Source organism: Onychomys torridus, chromosome 4 (assembly GCF_903995425.1).
Source record: "Onychomys torridus chromosome 4, mOncTor1.1, whole genome shotgun sequence".
Classification (NCBI taxonomy): domain Eukaryota; kingdom Metazoa; phylum Chordata; class Mammalia; order Rodentia; family Cricetidae; genus Onychomys; species Onychomys torridus.
Window position 1 is genome coordinate 118,065,414 of NC_050446.1, and position 19,532 is coordinate 118,084,945.

Below are 19,532 nucleotides of genomic sequence, written 5' to 3' on the forward strand. Positions count from 1 at the left end.
CCCCATGGGGCCTAATCCAACCACTTTCCCAAACCATTGGCTTCCATCCTCAACGCTGTGACAGAGAGAAAGCTGTCTCAAGGCCCTTAAACTGGAAATCTGAACCCCAGGCCCACACTTGGGTCTTTTGGATCCTTGCTGAAGAAGACTCTTGTTCCCTTCTGGGTTCTCACCTGCCCTGAGAGCTGCTGGGATCCACCTTCGGGTCTCTTCCCAGCCCCCGATGGCTCCCAGCTGCTCCAGCTGGACCAGACGCCAGGGATGGTCCCCTGTCACACTGAAAGCTTCCACAGTCCCCACCCATCCCAAGACAGGCACAATCAAGCTCTGCAGGCCCATAGACCTGGGCTTATGCCCAGGCAATACATCCTGCTAACTGTGACTCTGGGTAAATGATTCTCCTTCCAAGCCTAGGCTTTCCCTCTCTATCAGATCTACAGTCAATCTGAAAGGGCAGTTTGGGTATTACATGAGATATAAAAATAACTCTTAAGGTACGCTGACCAGTGCCTCACCTCCAGCCCATCAGTTTTGTTCTGCTATGTAGCTAAGGCAGTGCTCAAATTCTTGATACTCCCGCCTCACGTCCCAAGAGGCAGAATGAACAGGAATGTGCCCCATGCTCAACTAATTCCTCTTCTCATTTTGTGCCCCCCCCCCCCGCCTCCCTGCTTCTCTCCGTCCATCTCTTCCCTTTGGGGTGGGCTTCATGGATGTACCCCTGTACAGTCACAGGGGAGTTCTATGCTCAAAATGTCTCTGCATGGCTCAACACTCACTCCAGTCCTTACACATTTTTTTTTTCAGATTAAAAAAATAATAATTAGCTGGGGCAGTGGTGGCACACACCTTTAATCCTAGCACTCGGGAGGCAGAGCCAGGTGGATCTCTGTGAGTTCCAGGCCAGCCTGGTCTACAGAGTGGGATCCAGGACAGGCACCAAAGCTACACAAAGAAACCATGTCTCAAAAAAAAAATTATCTGTATGAATGTTTTGCCTGCATGTATGTCTGCACCAGATGCATGCCTGGTATCAGTGGAGGCCAGAAGAAGGTGTTGGACCCTGCTAGAACTGGAGTTATAGACAGTTGTGACCTACCATGTAGGTGCTGGGAATTAAATTCTGGGCCTCTAGAAGAGCAGTCAGTGTCTTAACTGCTGACTCATCTCTCAGTCCTACATCCCCCACCAGTTTGGTTTTCTGAGACAGGGTTTCTCTGTGTAGTTTTGGTGCCTGTCCTGGAACTCACTCTGTAGACCAGGCTGGCCTCGAACTCAACAGAGATCCACCTGGCTCTGCCTCCTGAGTGCTGGGATTAAAGGCATGTGCCACCACCTCCTGGCCCCCATCCCCATTTTTAGCCTTTAAAAGCTTTTTTTCTTTACATTTTCATTTCATTGGCTACATCTTTTATGGGGTTTAACTATGAGCCTGGTGCACCTGTCCCCTTGTACTTTTGTTTTGGGTCTGAACAATTTCGCAACCCCGTCTGTGCTCTTCTCAGTGGACACATTTTGTGTGTGTGTTTGCTTTTCCAAGGCAGGTTTTCTCTGTGTAGCTCTGGCTGTCCTGGAATTCACTCTGTAGACCAGGCTGGCCTTGAACTCACATGCTTCTGCCTCTCGAGTGCTGGGATTAAAGGCATGCATCACCACCACACGGCTTCTCTGCTGACATTGTCAAGGCCCCCACACTAGCTGGGGAGAGAGAGTCACTAAAGACAGAGAGTGAGGGCCGGAGCTATGGAGGTCTCAGGGCCTGTCTTGCTCAGCACATTGAAAGAGCAAGTCAGAGGGCAGGGGAACAACGCAGAGCGAGAATGAGAGACAGAGCCTACTTAGGAATGAGTGAATGAGCCAGGAAAGTGAGTGAGCAGGAGACCAGGGAAATTAATGCAGGAGTGGAATGAAGGAGTGAAATTCATGAGTCTACAGAAGGGTGAATGGATGAGAAGAGAACGAGTGAATGGATGTGTGAGTTAAAGAGCAGGCAGGTAGATATGCCTTCACACCATATTGATGCGACCATTCAAAGCCTTCTTTCTGTACTGCTTAGCTTTATCATGCCCCTGCCATCCTGTCCCAAGAGACAAGATGGTGGAGGAGAGTGTGGGAGGCAGTTGTGGGGAAGAAAATAATTAGAACTGGCGGCCAAGTGCCCTAGGTTTAGAAATCACCCCGATGGCCCACAAGTTGGCTCAACAGGGAAAACACTTTCCTTGCAAGCTTGGTGATCTGCGTTTGATCCCTGGCATGCCTTGTTTCTATCACATTCACTCTCACATGATCAAAAACAAATAGAAACCACTTCTGTCAGTTCACATCTCTTCTCTGGGCAACTCTTCCTTTCATTATTGTGGGGGAAAGATCCTGGTCTCACCCTCCACTTCTTGGTTGAAGGGAGAGGAAAGATTGGAACCTGCAGCCCACACTGTAGTATCCCCAGAAGGTCTGACGTTGACTTCAGACTCTTTCAGGTCCCTTCCAGCTCCACTTGGCAACATCTGGACCCAGAGATCTTAGGAGCGGGGGCTGGGATGGGAGGAAAGGGAAGACATGTGACAGGCCATCCACAGTAGTTAACATATCTGTCCTACACGTGACTTGTCGCCTGGAAGAGACACAATTCCACGTTTCTACAAGTGGAATGTGATTACTAGCAAGTCAGAATTTTATTAGCTAGCAAACCAACAATGGGCCTTTTTATAGATGACAAGGCAGATTCCATTAAATGCAGTCTATGATCAACTACGGTTGGCCAGGACACATCGTGTTTTAGACAAAGATCTATAAGGCTGGGCGGTGATGGCGCACGCCTTTAATCCCAGCACTCGGGAGACAGAGACAGGCAGATCTCTGTGAGTTTGAGGCCAGCCTGGGCTACAGAGTGAATTCTAGGAAAGGCAAAAAGCTACAGAGAAACCCTGTCTCAAACACAAAAAAACAAAACAAAACAAAACAAAAAGATCTATTAAACAGACAAGAGAGCCTGCATGAGAAGAACTGCTAGGTACCCAAACCATGGCATGTATGGCATATTGCATGTTCCACACCCATGTCCCACCTTGTCACAACTCGCCCACAGCAGCCTACCCACCCATCAATCATAAATCACATAACTGTCTCATTCATAATTCCCTCCACCTTCAGCTTATTCTGGGCAATACCTCCCAGCAGCTCTCCTTCACCTGGATATGCTACCTCTGTGATCTAACAGTCCTGGAGTCTGGGACAAGCTCCTTTGAATCGAGTGTCTCTGTGGTTTGTTGTTGTACGGTGCTGATTAAGTGAGACCATGCTGTCATTGAGCTGTTCCTGCTCACTGTCTCTGAGAGCAGGTAGTCCGACATACGTAGGTCAAAATCTGCCACCTCGGGTTCTACTTTCTTCAGATCTCGTTTGCAGTATCAGGAAATTGGAAAGTGAAGTGGACCCTTCCCACAGATGGGCGGCTGTGGGCAGTAAGTGACCAGGGTGTAAGTCAGCCCTCCTCTTCTCTATTCGGGTTCTGTATTCAAGGACTGACGGTTTGGATGGAAAAGGGTGGGGGAAAATGTGTCTGAGCAGGGCGTGGTGGTCTCGCAGGTAATCCTAGCACTTGGGAGGTAGATGCAAAGAAGATGAGGAATTAAGACGGGCCTGGAATATGTGAAACTTTATCTCAACAACAACAACAACAGCAGCCACGGGGCTGGAGCAGTGGCTTAGCAGATGCTTGCCTCACAAAACTGCTGGCCTGAGTTCAATTCCTGGAACTCACAGAAAAGAATCAACCCCTAAAGCAAAGTCTTCTGGCCTCAACAAGATGGTACCCACCCCTGTTCCATCTATCTTGGCCCCCACCCTTACCCCACCTCTCTATCTCTGCCCCTACCCCACCTCTCTATCTCTCTATACCCACAAATATAAATGATTTTTATTCAAAAACAATAAACAGGTTCTGGGGAGATGGCTCAGTGGGTAAAGTGTCTGTTGTACAAGCATGAGGACCTGAGTTCAGATCCCCGGCCCCCACATGAAAGACCGGACATGGTGTTGCATGTTTCTGATCTCTGTAATAGGAGGCAGACACAGGAGGCTCCCAAGGCTCACTGTCCAGCCAACCTAACCAATCAGTGAGCTCCAGGCTCGGTGAGAGAGCTTGTCAAAAACCAAAGTGGAAAGTGATAGAGGAGAATGGACGTCAACTCCACATGTATAGGCATACACACATATACACATCCCACACACATGTGCACACAGCTGAATAAACCACAAACATATGAACACACATAATACCAAAATTATTATTATCATTGCTAGTATTATTTCTGTATGCCTAGCGCAACATGTACAAATGAGAGATATTCATTTATTTGAGATGGGGTTTACTGTGTTATCCAACCTGGCCTTGAGCTCCTGGGCACAAGCAATCCCCCTGCCTCTGCTTCCCGGGAGTTGGAACACAGGCAAGTTCCACATGCCTGACCATTGTACAGATTTTTTTTCCCTGTCACTACTCCTTAAGCAATTTAACAATAAAAAACTAGTTACATAGCACTCCCATAGGGACATACAGAATCTGAAGATGACTAAAAATACCGTGGGCTGTGTATAGGTCACATGAAAACGCAACAATCCTTGGTATCAAGTGCTTGAGTACCTGTGAATTTGGACATCTGAGGAAGGTACTGGGACCTCCCTCATGGATGCCCAGGGATACAATGCACAACAGTAGTGATTATCATCCCTGGTTGGGTTCTCCTGGGTACTCCTGGCTCCGCTGGCCACATAAGCCCAACCCCTTCACCTTGTAGAAGGAGACAGGGCATGAGCAGGCAAGAGGATGGTCCAGAGAGGTGGCTGCTGGCGGCAGGTGGGCTGAGAGATCACATCTCTGCTGTGAACAGAGGTCAAGGGCCCTGCCACAACGAATCATATCCTTCTCTCTCACTCTTGATTTTTTAGACAGGATCTCGTGTAGCCCTGGCTGTCTATGCAGCCCAGGCAAGCTTTAACTCCCAATCCTCCTGCCTCCATCTTCTGAGTGCTGGGATTGCAAGTGTGTACCACCCTGGCTGGTTCAAACCATGCTTCAGACTGAACCCAGCACTTCACTCATGCGAGCTAAGCCCTCTACTGACTGAGCTGCAGCCTCAGCCCCCAGAGCAAACTGCAGTAACAGCAAACGGCTGTGGAAGCATGTTCTTGGCCTCAAGTAAGGACCCCCGTCTCGTCTCCTCATTTTTCCTGAGGCCCAGGGTGGCCTCACGTTATAAGACCAAATGAGACTCAATGAGGTAAATAAAGTACATTTGCCCAAAGGCCACGAGTCTTGTAACGGAAGAGTCTGCCGCTTGGACTGAGGCTGGCTATGGGCCGAAGGGCCTCTCTCAATGTTGCTCTACTCCCAGGTTCCCTGGAATAGCTATCGTATCCTGAAGGGTGGGTCTGACTCCAGTTGGTCTCTCTTATCGCGGTACAGCATGGGTGTTATCGTGAACCTGAGTAGCCACGGCCCTGTCTCTGGCCACATGCAGGTCTAGGGGCTTACTACAGACATCCAGCCACCTGGGGTCACCTGGCGCCTTGGCTTCTCCTCTCCTTCCTCCCCCGCCTGCCACCCGGGGCGCAGCGCTGTGGAAGCTAGCACTTATCAAGACAAAGAACAAAAGTCATGGGGGCAAGAAGCCAAGAGCCATCTCTAGTCTGGGGTAGGTAGGGCCTTCAGTTTCGCCCCTTTGAAATTTCAAATTCCAGTTTGTGGACAAAGTCCTAACTATCTCACAATATAGGTCCCCAACTGCTGACCAAACTCCAGTCCAGGCAGCCACCTGGCCTGAGACTGGCCTGGCTTTGCCGGTTCCTTTGGCAGCTCCCAAGTCCCGAGGGTAGGAGTCCTAGGCAGCTGGGACCTGCCAGGCCTTCCTGAAGCCCCCAGCTCACTACCAAGGGACCCCAGTTCCTATGTGAGAGGACCACCTCTGCCTGAAGCTGGAATCTGATGCTTGTTGGGCTAACAACTGAAACCAGGTACGTGTCCTCTCGGGGGCCTTTCTGCTCCTTTTCGAGTGCCTGAACACTGTCCACTGAGGCTCAGTCCCATCGAGACCTCCTGGAACTTCAGACTGGAAAAGCCATCTTTCAAGCCACTCATAGGTCAGATGGAGACCCCAAAGCCCTCAAGCAAAGGGTCCTTGCTGCAGATTGGGAGTTGAGCCAAAGACCTGGGGCCTCTCACCAGGCCCAGAGGGGAGAAGGGACTAGGTTTACGCTAATTAGTGGTGATGGGTGAATTCTGTCTTAACTAAGGGGACTCTTGTTTTCCCATCCCACGGACCGTAGATGGCTGTGTGTTACTTTTCTCAATGACTGATGACCATTGGCTCACTCAATGGCCACTGTATCTCAGAGAGGAAGATGAGGGAGCTGGGGGCTGAAGGCCAGTGGTTTTAGAAGGAAACATTTATGTAGTTAACTGATAACTGGGCCCCATCCCTGGGCCTCCAGTGGCCTCTTCCTCCCTCTCTGTCCTCAGTGTGATTAAGATGAACTTACCTGTCTGCTAATCATTGCTGAGCCTGTTGGTCTTGCTTTAAAAAATTAACTGGGCATGAGTTTGCGGTTTGCCTCATCCCTAACCCTGAAAAGGCCTGGGGTGGGCAGGAGGCCTCCTAGGTTATGCAAGAGGCCATTGGCCTCTCCACACACCTCCAACAGCCTCTGCTGTGCCCTCCAGAGGGGAGGCTTTTGCTCAAGAGTCAACAGCCTGCATGTGCCCCTGCTCCAGGGCCTGAGCATATTTGCTCTGTTACCACAGGGCGATAAAGGCAGTGGAAGCATCCCAAAGGGGATGTGAAGCAGCAGGTTTGGGTTCTAATGTCCTAGCCAGGGAATCTTAGGGGAGACATGAAGGGAAGCTTTTCAAGCTAGGTTCTGGGGTTCCCGGGAGCCCACAGAGGGGGCCAGATGATACGTTCTTAGATGAGATCCTTTGTTTGTTTGCTTTTGAGGAAGAGCTTTTTTTTTTTTTTTTTTTTCTGTGTAGCCCTGGCTGTCCTGGAACTCACTTTGCAGACCAGGCTGGCCTTGAACTCACAGAGATCTGCCTGCTTTTGCCTCCCAAGTGCTGGGATTTAAGGCTGAGCCACCACCACCTGGCCTTAGATGAGATCTTAAAGTTCTTTTTCAAGCCAGGAAAGCACTGGTCCAGACCCCACAGATAGGGAGATGGGGAGAGAGGGTGAGGTGCATCCTTTCCAAGAACAGGCTGCTCTGGATAGCCTGGGTCTCCTACAGCCTGATTGATATGTTGAAGGGCGTCAAGGGCCAGGAGGTTTTCCCTCTGTTGACAGATCTCTGAGAGCCACCAGAGGCCCAAGTCAGGGGATGTCATCTGTGTCCTGCAGGCCCGTGAGTAGTTCCAGCAGCAGATGTGAGAAGTAGAGACACCTCCTGGCTTTGGCTCTGCCTTGTCTCTGGAACCAGCAGGCCCCCTAGAGAAAGGACACAGAACCCAGAGCCCTTCCCTGACTGTCTAGACCTTTTGCCTTCAGTTTCTTCCCTTGTGAATTGAGAAACTGCCTGCGTTCTAATTTTCCCATGAGGACGAAATAGTGCCAAAGACACACAGAGCCCATGTATGGACACTCGTGTCGGGGTGGGGGTGGGGCCTTGCTCCTGAGTCCTCACACTGCTCTGGTGCTGCAGTGTTGTTGTCAAGAGTTTGTAAGACAACTGGCCCAGAGTTGTATACCCAAGCTCACACAGTTGTTAGGGAATAAGATGTAGGACTCAAACCAAGTTGACTCCAGAACTTGTATTCCTAATCCCGAGGCTACCCCATCCTTCCAGGACTTTCCTGGACATAGTAAGTACTCAGAAGGCTGGCAGGATAAGGGTATGGAAGCAGCTCTGGGCAGAAGGCAGTGCATTGTGGGAGATGCTGATGGGGAAGGCTTAGGTCTGGTGAGTGGACGGTCTGGGGAATGGTCAAGGAAAGAGCAGGATTGGGTCCCGTGGGCGGTGTTTCCTGTGGCCTGTTTGCCTACTGCCAGGTGGCTTATGACATCTGGGCTGAGAGTGTCACTGTCCTGTTTGCGTTCTGTGAGTGGCCTTGACCTTTGTGGGGCCTACGGGGTAATGGGGAGCCCCTGATAGTCTAAGTCTTAGGGATGAGGAATGAGTCTGCCATACAGAAGTCACCCTTAATCCCCCTGACTCCTGTTCTGAGGGACCCCAGGAATTCACCTGAGGTCATCAGGGTAAAGTTAGTATTTGGGAGTTCCGAGACAGGCCAGGATCACTGTGTACAGCTGCACAGGCTGTTCATTACACAAATGTTCCAGTAAAGAGGTCTGAGGTGGGGGATGGAGTAGGGGGTGGAGATTCAGCCCTTGTTCCAAAGACCCAGGACATCCATTGTTTTGGGTCAAAAATCCCCAGATAGCATAAAGAGTGAACAAGTCATCAAAATAGGGACCCAGAGACTAGCTGTCCCCTGTGTCCTGGTCTATCAGGAGGGGATTCCATTTCTTATTTGAACAAAGGTTCCATGAAAGTCACTGAATGCCTTGTCCCAGCTTTTCTTAACCGTATGTGGCCCTGGAAAGGTCTTTTCTCTCCCTGGTCTTGGTTTATCATTTGGAAAACCAAGCAGAATTTCAGTCTGGATGATGAAATGAAACCACCTGAGATTGTTTTGTTTTCGAGACAGGGTTTCTGTGTAGCCCTAGCTGTCCTGGAGCTTGCTTTGTAGACCAGGCTGGCTTCAAACTCACAGAGATCTGTCTGCTTCTGCCTACCAAGTGCTGTGATTAAAGACATGTGACACACCATCCAGCTCCCTTGAGATTGTAAAGGGTTTTCCACCCTGGGTTTTAAAGGGCTTGTGCTCTGTGGTAACATGCTTGTCTAGTATGTAATGGGCCCTGGGTTCCATCCCCAGCACCACACAGAGAATAAAAGAGGGATAAAACAATGATTCCCAAGTCCTCTCATAAACCAACAGGCAAATCTTGGGGTTGGATAGCCAGGCAGGCAAGGTATCACACACACAAGAGGATCAGGAGTTCTAGGCCAACCTGAGCTACATCCTGGTGAGTGGAAGGCTAGCCTGAGCTATGTAGTCACACTCTATCTCAAAACAAAAATCTTGGAGTCAGATGCATGGTGCTAGGTGCTGGAAATTCCCAGAGAATGGCCATAATTCAGAACTTTTGTGGGGCCAGGGCGAGATTGAAATGCTGTAATGTGGGTCCAGGTTTGACAATGTACAAGTCAAACCTATAGCGAGGCTCAGTTTCCCTATCTGTTAGGTGAGTCAGGGTAACATCACAAAGTTTGAATGCTGACTCATGGGTGATGTTTATACCACACGTGGCCCTGTGTCCAGTTTGTATTGGCAACATCATATTGGCTTCCAGGTCAAGGATGAAATGACATGGAGCTAGTTCCTAGGACGGGCATCACAATCTTGGCTACACACCTGTTGTTATGGAGGTACATGTAGTTAATATTCTTATTTACTCTTTTACCTCATTTGTTAAAGCTTTTAGTCTTTAATCCTTGCTATATTGCTATGGCTCAAAATCAAGATACAGAAAAGGGAAGCCTTGCTTCCCACGACTCTGTTCATCATCTCTCCCGGCCTCTGCGCCATCTATGGCCTTTTCTTACTTTTTTTTTTGCCTTCCTGGAGCCCTGCACATATCCTGTGTGGTCACCCAGCCTCCTGCACTGTCCTGCCCTCTGTTTTTCTCACTTTCTGTGGTGGTTTCCTGGTGGCTTTGCCCAGCAGGTCTGCATAAAGAGGATGATTGGACCATGGGCCTGAGTACCAGGTGTTTGGCAGGGTCTACACTTGGCTGTATTGAGCAAGGGGGAGGTCCTTTACTCCACCCCTTGGTATTGTCATTAAAAAGTCCTTTGGAATAAAGTTCTGGCCCAATGGATTAGGATCCAGGCCCACCTGAGTCTATCTTGTGCTTTCCCTCTGTTTCTCTCCCCTCTTTATTTCTAACTAAGTCTCTTAACCCTCATTCCTCAAGAGTCCCTGGGGCAAATAAATGTGGGGGCTGGCTCCCCACAGTCGGTATGTTACCTGACACCCTTAGGACAAGCCTTGGCCAAGGAGGAGCTCAGCCAGGGACACTCAGTTTTCAGTTTCTGACAGGGTTTCGTACCTGTAGCCTAAGCTGGCCTTAAACTCGATATCTAGTGGAGAATGACCTTGAACTTCTGATCCTCTGGCCTATACCTCCTAAGTACTAGGATTACAGATGTGCATCATCACATCTGGTTTATGCAGTCCTGGGGATGGAACCCAGAGCTTCTTACATGCTAGACAAGCACTTTACCAACTAAGTCCCTGGAGAGTCCCTGGGGCTTAAATTTCCTTCCTGGGTGCCGCATTGCCAGGACATCCATTGTTTTGGGTCAAAAATCCCCAGATAGCATAAAGGGTGAACAAGTCATCAAAATAGGGACCCAGAGACTAGCTGTCCCCTGGGTGGCATAGTCAGGGCTTGGTGGCCAAGCCCTCTAGCACTGTGGAGCCTGTCTAGAACTCTCTGCCAGTCTCAGGTTGAGTGGGTATACAACTGGGGATGTCAGGAAGGGGAAACTGAGGCAAGAAGGCGGGGTCAGTGAGACAGGCTGCTTCAGGCTCCTGGGGACAGAGAGGACAATGAGATAGCGGGTTTTGTTTTGTTTCTTTTTACCAATGTTCTGTTTAGGCTACCTTGAGGGCCCCTCTGAATCCTTCACCTGCTTCAGTTTACTGACTGTAAGCAACTCACTTTTCTCTCTCTCTCTCTCTGCCTCAGTTCCCCCAACTGCAAAAGGAAAGTTAAATGGCTGATCAGCCTTGGAGAACCCCCAAAGAGTCTCTTGTTGAGGGGATCTGGACCCTATTTTGATCAAATGTCCTTCACCTATCAGGACTCTCAGACTTTCTAGGCTGGGGCTAGACTAAAGTTTGCCACATACCCTGAATTCTGGAATTCTCCCTAAGTTCCTTGTCTCTCTCCCAACACCCTGGGCTTCCTTCTAGACAGATGTGAACTCAAAAGCATACCTGTTGGGTCCTGGGGGAAGCCCTGTCCCCCGTCCGACATCCTCCTCCTGGTCCTATGGGATCACACACGGTGGGCAACTTCCTCATCCTTGGACCACTTCCTGCTACCACTCTGGTGCCCAAGACTCTGAGAGGGCTTCCGGAGAGTTAATCTCTTAATACTGGTCACAATGAGATTTCAGGGACGGTGGGAGGTGGTCACCATGGAGACGGAAGACCTTTCCGGGGACCCATGGGAGTAATTAGCCACAAGCCTCAACAAGGGGCCTAGAGAGAAGTGAGAGGCACAGAGGCTACACTTGGGGACCTGCTAAGCCTCCTGCTGTCTCTTCCCGTCTCCTGACAAACATTTGTAGAGAGTCCCCGCTCTGAGCCCCAGGTTCTTGCCCTCTTTTTGGGGCTCTGGTCCTCAGCACAGTAGCTTGTCTAGAAGAGCACAGGCTCCCTTCTGAGTCTGTAAGACTTGAACTTGAAACTCCACTTTCCCTTCCCAGTCTATCCCGGGCCAGGCCCTTCACCTTCCTGGCCTCAGTTTCCCCATCTGTACAATGAGTCCAGTAGAGCCACCCTGGCAGCACTTGGGAGTGTTGGTGAGTAGCGACACCCAGTGACTGTGGATGTACACTCCGTCCACAGCCACCTGCGGAACCGTAGGGCCCTGCTCGGCTCTCTGACAGGGCTGGGGGTCCCACCTCTCTTCACCTTTGCAGTCCATGTCTCATCTTGGTCATCTTTCTCCAGAAAAGTCCTGATGACCTGGGTGGGCTTGGGGACTGTCCCCAGGGCTTTACACGGTATTTACCATAGTCTAATCAGGTGGTGACGGCCTCCTCCTTAGGACTGCCCGCTTACTATTGTTTTTCAGGGACCCAATGGTGCTTAAAATAAATGGGTTGGCTGAATAAATGAGGAAATACCTGAAGGAATTCACCCATCCAAGCACTCGGCTTTATCAGCGCCATTGTGGTGAAGTTTGGAGATTGAGCCAGGAAGACAGCAGGTAGGAGTCTGCTCCTCCAGGATTGCAGGAAAAGCATCCAGCGAAATTGTAATTCCAGATAAACAATATGTACTTTGTAGCATAAGTATATCCCAAAAATGCATTAGACATACTCAGAAAAAAAAAAATATGGGGTGGAGCCAGTGAGATGGTTCAGCAGGGAAAGACATGGACTCCCAAGCCTGACTCTGGAAGAAGGTGAAAGCCTATCCTGCAGGCTGTCTATGACCTCCGCAGGAGCAGGGAGGGGCCTGTGGCCCCTGCACACACACACACACACACACACACACACACTACATACATACATACATACATACATACATACATACATACATACATAAAATATAATTAAAAGTTTAAGGAAGGGTATAGCTTATCTCAAGTCCAAATGGAACTGAGAACCCGGGGCAACCCCATCCCCCCACAGTGGGAAAGGTGGGGTGGAAATAGGCAGTAAAGGAGGTAAATAAAAAAGGAAGTGAATTTTAAATAGTGAGCGATTGTGGAGAACAAGGAAGCTGAGAGAGAGAGATGACAGCACCTGGTGGTCAGGTGACCTGTGCCTCTAGATAAGGTGAACCGAGCTAGTGGCCCTGACAATCTTACACCCCAGTGAGGAGTTAGGAAAAACGTTTAGCGGTGATACAGGTTGTTACTCAGGAGCAGGGGTTCTGACCCAAAGGTTGAGACTCATGTGGGAGTCGAACGACCCCCCTCATGACCCTTTCACGGGGGTCGCCTAAGACCATACATTACAATTTGTAACAGTAGCAAAAAGGTACAGTTAAGAAGAAGCAAGGAAAATAATTTGATGGTTGGATGGTTGGGGGTCGCCACAACATGAGGAACTACAGTAAAAGGTCACAGCGTTAGGAAGGCTTGAACCACTGCTCAGGAAGACAGGCGGGAGGTGGGGGGTTGGGGGGGTGTTTGCTGCTGGCTGCTGAGTCACTTGCCAGTCTGCAGTTTTGCACCTTGGATCTCGGCTTTTGCAATCCTCCCTCCGCAAACCCACGGTCCCACCCCCCTGGGTCAGCCAATGTCCTTGGCGAGGCTGAGAGCCAGGGGAAAAGGGCCAAAGGAGCTGCGCAAAGAAGCGTGGCCACCTAGCAGAGCTCAGCGTCCCGCCTGACACCCTCTTTGGGCCCATCCGTGTCCGGCAGGGAGCTGCCGAGCCAGCTCTGCAAATCTTCCCCTGACTTAGTCCAGCACCACGATCTGCCCTTCCAGGGCTCCTCCTAGTGGCCAATGTGGGAACTGGCGCTCAGAGACTCTACAGCACATAATGTTCCCCATTGCAATCCAATTACAGTCCACCGCCACTGCACCAATCAGAATGCAAGATTAAAAAAACCAAACTGACCCCAAGGCCCTTTGTTCTGCATTTGCAACTTTCAGGAAAGTTCGGTTCCCAACCCCTGGTGCCAGTGTGCGGGCACGTTTGAGGAAGTCCCCAGGCTTTGTGCTGGCTTTAAATGGAAACCTTAATTTGCATTCATCCTCATTACAATGGTATTCCTAACATTGAATGCCACTCCCCCATCATGAAAGTTAACATTAAGAGTGCTCACTGTCCTTGCAGAGGACCCTAGTTGGGTTCCTAGGCCCGTGTGGCAGCTCATACCTTCTGTATCTCCACTTCCATGGGATCCAATACCCTTCTGGCCTCCACAGCTCCTGCACACACATGGTACACATAAACTCACACAAACATACACATACACCACACATGTGCACGCTAATAAAATAAAAAGAAATAAAAGTCAACAGGAAGACATGAGTGAAAAATCACATCTGCTTGTTAACTAGGATCGTATTAAACACAATGGAAGCTTTGTGCACTAGATGGCTTGCTCCATTCCTACGTTCTTGCCGTGCCCTGGAGTCCAGATTTGTTGCTTCCCTACACTTCGTGAGAGTCTGTGTCCATCAGTCTCGATTGTGTCTTCCTAGCATGCCAACATGAAATGGCCAGTGTGCTCAGTTACTTGTTGATAACCTACTTACCTTTCTCCAGCCCCCATTGCGGAGATGCCCTCTGAATCCCTCCCAGTACACCCCAAACCTTGAAGGGGTTCAAATGAAACAAGGAAAAAGCAGCTATGGAGATCTCATAGAGCTCTCTGAAGAGGTCTTTGAGGAGGAATTCATGAGCATGCTCCCGTGAGCTCATTGGGTAAAGATGCTTGTCTTTCAGTCTGATGACCTGAATTCAATCCCCAGGACCCACGTGGTGGGAGGAGAGAAGCAATACCTTCCCTTTGACCTCTACATGATCACAGCAGAACAATACCCTTCCCCAATACGTACATACATATGTATGCACATTCGTGTTTAAGGAAGAGAATGTCGTCGGGTGCCCGGTACCTAGTAGGCAATCAGTGAAAGGAATTCTATGCCCACAGTAGAATTTTTACAAAGTGAAATAAACAATCTGAGATTCATGAATGATTTAGTTGGATATGGTAGCAAATGCTTTAAAATCCCAGCACTTAGAAACTGGGGGGCGGAGTTCAAGGCACTCCTTGGCTGCACAGTGAGTTCAAGGGGAGCCTCGCACTATATGAGGCTATATATGTTTTGTTTTGAAAAAAGGAAAAGAAGTTCTTCCAGGGACCAATGAGGTGACTCAGTGAGCAAAGGCGTCTGCCAGGAATCACACATCAGAAAGACAGAACCGGCTCTCATTGGTTATTTCAGAGCTCCACACTGCCACACTTGACCACATATATACACGGGCACACACCATAGATACATGAAATGAAAAGGCGGGGTACGGCAGATGCCCAGCAGGGGAAGGTGCCTGAGGACCTCAGCTCCATCCCTGGTACGCACATGGTGGAAGGAGAGAAACTGTTTCCTGAACCGTTCCCTGACCTCCACGTACACACTGAAGCCATGCATGTGCACATGTGTGGGCATGCATAAATAAATTAATCAACTATTTTCTTAATTTGAAGGGATTAGGCCAGTTGTGGTCCCCTCACCAAGGGGCCAGTTTGCTAAGACCTCTGCTCTATATTACCCCACCATCCTATGTTGACTCAGATCTGGCTTCAACCAGACACTCAGGAAGCGCATTCAGTCTGGTAGCCAATCAGGGTCCTACCCAGCCACAAGCAGGAAGTGTTCTTGCTATTTTCACTCAGACAGACCCGTGACACAACAGACAGACCCCTGCCCCTTCAACCACATTTGCTGACCAGATTTCATGAAGCAATCATAAAATGATTCCTGTATCAGTGGGTCTATACCCAATCGCTTCAAAGTACACTTAACCATAGCTGGAGTTCCCCTAAGCAGGCCTAAGAGGGTAGAAACTATTCCAGGCAGACCCCAACATGCTGGTTCTTCTGTCTTGAGGATAAGGCTGCTTTCTGCAATTGCATAGTGGTTGTCTTCTGGTCATTTGGAGAGATCTAAGGACCCTACAATTTACAAATAAAAACAGTTCTTAAAAAGTTTGAAAGGGGAGGGCCGCTCCTCCTGGGGTCTCCTGGGGATCGGAGTCTCGTTCTCCACAAGGCTCTCAGCTGTGGCTTGCCTTTTCCTTTCCTCCCCTTTCCAGCCTCCTACTCTAGCTCTACCTGCTCTTCTGTCCTTTCAAAACAGAACAGAGCCAAAGCCTAGCCCCAGCCCGACTCCCTTCAGAACCTAGATAAATACCGGCCAGTTTCTGAAGAGACGGCATCCTTACTAACAGACGTGGGGAATCTGTTTATAGAGGGGCTGCCAGGCTCACCCTCTCCTGTCCCTGGAAACAGGGGCTCGAAGAACACGTGCAGGACATTGGTGGGTAAGGACAGGCAAATTGAAGAGTGCTGGACTAGTCTATTCCGAGTCTATCCATGGCTGTTCACATTGGTCTACTCTCCTTTCAGGCAGGTGGTAGCTTCTCAATGCTGTTCTGTTCTCTGAAGTAGGATGTGACTGTGACACTTTTCTTCAGTGAGATGTGAGGAAAAGCAAGCTGTGCCAGCCCCAGTCCGAAGCTTTGAGACCAGGTGCTTTTTTATGGAAACAAGGGTGGGTATTGAGTGGTGAGGAGCGCCCCCTGCTGAACAAGGAGGGACATGCACTGGAAGAGAGCTAGAAACCAGCTAAGTGGAGCCAGGCTTGGGCGTTTTCTCTGATCAGTTGGGACAGGCTTCCTAAAAGCATCACACGTTTCCCCAAGACCAGTATTGGTTCCATCATTATCTCTAATGTTACTTACACACAAATTTTCTTGCACCAAGTCACTTCTTTTTACTTGGATTTGTTTTATAGCCTTTTATATTTATTCATTTCTCTTTTAACTTCTTGAGGTAGGGTCTCACATAGCCCAGGCTGGCCCCGAACTTGCTGTGTAGCTGAGAATGACTGTGAACTTCTGCTCTGTGATCTTCTACTGGTTCCACCTCCCTAGTGCTGGGATGACAGGACTGTGACACAAAGCCCAGTTTTTATACAGTGCTGGCGATGGGGTGCTCAAACATGCTAGGCAAACACCCTACTGATTGGACTACATCTCCAGCTCCTAGATTTATTTTCAAAGGAAATGTTATTTGAAATTATTTGCCTTTCAACGCCCCTGTGTCCTTGGTCTGTCTCCTCTTTGTTAAAAAAAAAAAAAAAAAAAAAAAAAAAAAAAAAAAAAAAAAGAGGGTTCCCTATCTCCCTGCAGAATAAAAACCCAGGGGAGATGGTCAGAAAATGTGGTGCCAGGATCATGTCAAGGCTGAATAAACAAATTCGGAGCCTTGACTTCCTGGCCTTGAATGCATGCACTCTACCACTGCACTGGACCCCCAGCTCTGTGTCTGTTTTCTTATTTCCAGATATTACTGGTAGTGTGTAGGCTCCTGGGCTATAGTGGGGATTACCAGCTTTCATGTTGATAAAAGGCTAGAACTGTGTCTGGTACACTGTGAGTGCTACAAAGATGTTAGCTGCAAAACAAAGACAGTATAAAGTTCCAAACTCCATCTGGCCACAGTGGCACACACCTGTGATTCCAGCACCAGGGTGGCCGAGGTAAGAGAATCAGGAGTTCAAAGCCAGCCAGAGCTGCAGAGGGAGGTTGGCATGGGCTACATGTTTTGTCTTAAGAAACAAAACACAATGACCTAAATGTCTTTGAATCCGAGTGTGAACCACACGGAGAAGGGAAAAAATTCTCTCCACAGGTTAAAAATAAATCCCAGGGATGCTGTGGATGCTACTCCAACTCCAAAATGTCATGGGTCACTCATGAGAATGCAGGGCTCAGGTTGGAAGAGCCAATGCCCTTTGCACACTGTCCTGAAGTGACTGTATATGGACGCTGGCATGGGATTTGGGTTTTGGAGGAACACTTAGGACAGGATAGGCTGCCACACCTACGCCCTTTGGAGAATTACTGAGGTGTGGAGATGAGCGAGCCGGGCGCTATGGGGCAGCAGAGAGGCGGTTCAGCTGAGGGCTGGGGCTGTGGCCTTTGAACTGTCTGATCCTGGGCAAGTTACAAGCTCTTCAGATCTTATTTGCTTCACCTAGAAGATAGGACTCAACAATGGAGCCTCTTTATAGAGTGCTTTGTGGAGCGGCTGTGATAAGCCTTTGCACCTGGCACACAGATGCCCAGCATGCACGTTTGGGTTCAAAATGGGTCCGAGCTGGTAGCTCATTAAACTGCTTACCCAGCACGTGCAAATCCGAGTCTCCTTCCAACACTGCGAAACAAAGCATTTCTTGGAAAATAAGAATTCTCTGGTTCCTGCAGTCCCAGAGAGCAAGCTGGAATCAATAAATGGGAGAAGAGCTTGGGCCCAGAATAATGACCTTACTATGGAATGTGATTGTCCTACCAGGGGCAATGCTGATGGACCCGGATATTAGGTGTGTGTGTGTGTGTGTGTGTGTGTGTGTGTGTGTGTGCGCGCGCGCGCGCGCGCGCGCGTGCGTGTGTGTGTGTGTGTGTGTGTTTCAGATGCAAGCCTGGGAACCATGATGTTAGGGAAGATGGGTTGTGGATTCCAGAAGCTGGGCAAGGCAGTCTCTCCAGGGGGCAAATATCTCAAATTAAATACAACCGAACTCAAGCATAGTGCAGAAATTGGGTCCTTGCATGTAAAAGAATAAAGTTGACAAGCTGGACATGGTGGAGCACTTAGAAGGTGGAGGCAGAAGGATCAGGGGTTCAGGGTCATTCTGGAACACAGGAAGTTCTCTAGTCAGGTTCAGAGAGTCATGGAGGACATGTGAACTCCTCACAGTTTCAGCCCATGATGTACTGAAAGTGGCCGGTCCCAATAAAGATGACCTCAAGTCTGCATTCAGTTCCCGTAAGACCCCTGAAGGATCACAGGGTGGGGCAGCAGGAGGGCATTATTCCTTCTCGGAGTTCTTTTTCACTTTTCTTAGTAAATGTGTGTTCACTCTGTTCTCTCCCGGCCTGCATTTCTCTTTTCTTTCACTTGGTTTTTCAGGACAGGGTTTCTCTGTGTAGCTTTTGGAGCCTACCTATCCTGGAACTCACTCTGTAGACAGGCTGGCTTTGAACTCACAAAGATCCACCTGCCTCTGCCTCCCAGTGCTGGGATTAAAGGTGTGTGCCACCAGCCACCACCACCCACCCAGTCTGCATTTCTTATTCTTCTGAGACAATGAGTCCAGAAGCCACTGGCTCAGGACAGCTTTGAAGACCGTGATCACCCAGAACTCTAGGTCCCTGGGCTAAGCTTACTAAGAGACAAGAAAATTTTCATTGCTCTCAAAGAATCCACATCAAAAGGACATTATCAACAGAGTGGAAAGGCAGTCCACTGGGAGGAAAACACCTGTAAATCATCTAGCCACTGGTAAGAATACATACAGCCCAACATCAGAAAACAGGTAACTTCACCCGAGGACTTGAACAGATACTTCAAAGAAATGATCAATGCAACCATGGAAAGACTAGCCTCACTGGGCACTGGGGGAAAAATAAAACAAAAAACCACCAACAGCAAGAAAGTCAGGCGTAGTGGTGCATGGCTACAATCCGAGAACTCACAGGCAGAGGCAGGAGGAGGTAAAGTTCAACACCAGCCTAAGCTAGACAGAAATACTCTGCCTCAAAACCGAACCCAAGCCTAGCAGAGATGGCACACACCTTTAATCCCAGCGATCAGGAGGCAGAGGCAGGGGGAGCTCTATGAGTTCCAGGCCATCCTGGGCTAAAGAGAGTTTGTGAGGATGTCGAGACACGGAAATCCCTGTGCTCTACTGTTGGGAGTATAAAACAGCATAGCCTCTGTGGAAAGCAGCACGGTGCTTCTCAAACATCTCCAATGTAATCTGGTCCTATTTACTCTCCCTCTGTCACTCTTCCTGCCCACTCCTCTCCCACCAACCATTTCCCTCCTAACTAGCCCCTTGCCACATTCATACCATGTGTGTGTGTGTGTGTGTGTGTGTGTGTGTGTGTGTTGGTGTTTTGCCTGCATGTATGTCTGTGTGAGAGTGTCAGGTCTC